This window comes from Citrus clementina, unplaced genomic scaffold, assembly GCF_000493195.1.
Source record: "Citrus clementina cultivar Clemenules unplaced genomic scaffold, Citrus_clementina_v1.0 scaffold_3, whole genome shotgun sequence".
In the NCBI taxonomy this organism is placed as follows: domain Eukaryota; kingdom Viridiplantae; phylum Streptophyta; class Magnoliopsida; order Sapindales; family Rutaceae; genus Citrus; species Citrus x clementina.
The window spans coordinates 24084983-24087800 of NW_006262339.1; positions in this window are offsets into that span (position 1 = coordinate 24084983).

Here is a 2818-nt window from a genome sequence, read left to right on the forward strand (position 1 = left end):
ATTTTATTTTAAAATATTATATTATAAGCCACAAAATTAGATACATAAATTATTAGATAAAATAACTCGTGTTTATTATGGTAATTTAGTCGCTATATATCATAATTATAAAATACTAAAATAAAACTTGTATTAAAGTTTATGATTAAAGATGGTCAAAGAACCCAAGAAGAAAATCGATAGAAGGATCTAATTTATTAACTATACGAAATTTTTATTAATTTGTATTTTTTAAAAAATATTGTGAATTCATTGCAATTAATATCTAGAAATAGGGTGGATTTATAAAAATAGTGGGGTGTAAATAACCTTATCCAAATACTCCATAAAAAGTGAAAATTATTACCCTTTTCGATGTACTTCTCTTAAATTTTTTATTCCTAAGGATAAACTTCAATTCATTCCCAAATAAAATGATAATCTCTAATTTGCTCTCAATGAAACCTCAATTTATTCTTTATTTTCGTCCAAAAGATGAGGGGCAAATAAGAAATGTATTGATGGATTTCTTTTTTTTAATCTTCTTAACAATAAATGGGGTAAATTAATATTTTTCTACTTTTAGGTGATAAATTAAAGATTTTCATTCTGAATTGGGGGCAAATTAAAATCTATCTTATTTCTAAAGGCACCATGTGACTATTTTGCCTAACCAAGAGAACCATTATTCAAACACCAATCGCATTTTTTTTTTAACAAACACACTTTCATTTATTCTTTAAGCTTTTTTTTTTCCCAAAAAATGATGAATAGATATTGAAAATTTTGTTTTCATTTTTTTATTGAAAAAATGAAAAACAACAAAGATTACTGCTTCCTTGTCCATACTTTTTCGTCCTATATTACCTTAATTTTAATCGTTTTCTCTATTTTTATTTTTATAGTCCAATTCTGAAAATACACTATTAGACACATTTTTAAATTTAAAAACACAAAACATAGTGCATCATTTTCATTATAGGCATTAACACCTGACGTACACATTCTCCAAATGGGATTAATGGAAAAAAAATAAATAAATAAAGGTGAGTCCTTCGGCCAATCTTATAGGTTCTAACGTTTTGAAGGTAAGTTTTATCTTGTAACATTCCCACAAAATTTAAAATCAACTGGGACGAAAATTTTGAAAATACTATGATTAGCACAAGCATTTCAACAATAGAGGATGTAATAAAAGCTCATTGAGTTGAAACTTGAAAGCAAAATTAGGGCAAGGTCATTTCTTTAAAAGAATAAGGCAAGATGCACGACATGAAATACCTGTGCCAAGCCTCAAAAGATTCACCAAGCCCAGTATTTTGCTTGCCCACGGCATAATTACACTTGGCTTCCCAAACAAATAATTGCTGGAGCTCGGACAATGCTAGTATTCAATTTAACTTCATAAATATCAGCCGGAGCATAATTACACTTGGCTCCCTAACAAATAATGCTGGAGCTCGGACAATACGAGTATTCAATTTAACTGTACATAGATGCGCGGGGTTTTGGGGGTAAGTAAAAAGACGTGCCACTATCAGTTGAGGAGTGCATAAGAGAGTTACATCTATCAAATACTATCCGGCCCCCTCGGCCAATTCTTCCATGAAATTTGTGAGTTCGTGCTATAGTGCCATTCCTCGTAGAAGAATCTGACGGCGGAACAATACCTGCAGCGTCCAATTTTTCTGGCACAAGGGGTTTTGTGAACAACAAAACTGGCTCGAGAGGATCCTGAAACCCCACAGTTACATTTTCAAAATGATGCACTGCTGATATTCAGAAATAAAACAAGGATAAAACATTTTCTAAAGTTTACTTAAATCATTTTTCTTTCCAACCACAGATAGGTCAATAAGTCAAATATGTGAGGAAAAATACTAAAGAAACTGAAGCTGACAGAGGGCAGGCAGAATTAACTACAAAACCACCAGATTTATCGTGTTCTTGTCCTGTTAATTAATTGTTTTCAATTAACACGGTAACCCGGCTCGGGTGTTAACTCTGTTTCTGTCAGTGCTCTGTTGAATATTTCTGTTTAAAAATCAGCACTCCCATGTAAGTAGTATGGCAGCAGCAAAATATCATGTGTAATAATTAGGCTACTGGTTCTGGGTCCAGGAATCGAGATAATCAGATTAGGTGCAAAAGCTATATGTACCGATTTATGTAGCCATGCATAATATATTCATTTTTTACTTGCAAATTCTTCCTTTTCACAACTTTAGGTACAACTTTTCCTTTCCTTTTGAAGGCCCACTCCACTGGCATAGAGAGTAAAAAGAGTTTCTTATTAATAATTTTAGGAGGATGCTTCTGCCACGACAAGTAAAACCATAAACAAATGATTTCACCACATTTCAAGAAAGCATTTAACTTATGCCTCATTTTCATTCTAGCAATTTGCTTGCCATTGGCTGATTGGAAAAAGTGCATTTAAGTTATAGATTACTGTCAACCTATAGCACGAATAGGGGTTAAACAAAGTAAATCCCTACCTTTACATGTCAAATAAAAGACTTTCATAATCAACTATCAAAACTCATGTCTAGTAAAGGATTCCCCAATGCTGGCTCTCAAAATTGCTTTTGTTTCATGGATGAGATGATCGATTTTGTGGATATTCTGCTCAACTTGGATTATGACTTGGGTCAGATCCCAACTTGCTGCAAAGCTCACCTGACTAAATCTTAGTTGATTTGCTTTTCCAAACTAAATCCAAGCAAGTAAGTACAAGAGATAAAAGCAAAAGTTCAAGCATCTCATTTGAGCCTGTCACTAACAAATGGTCAACAAGCAATGTCTAGCTATGACTGAGCAACAGAATCAATAAACAGAC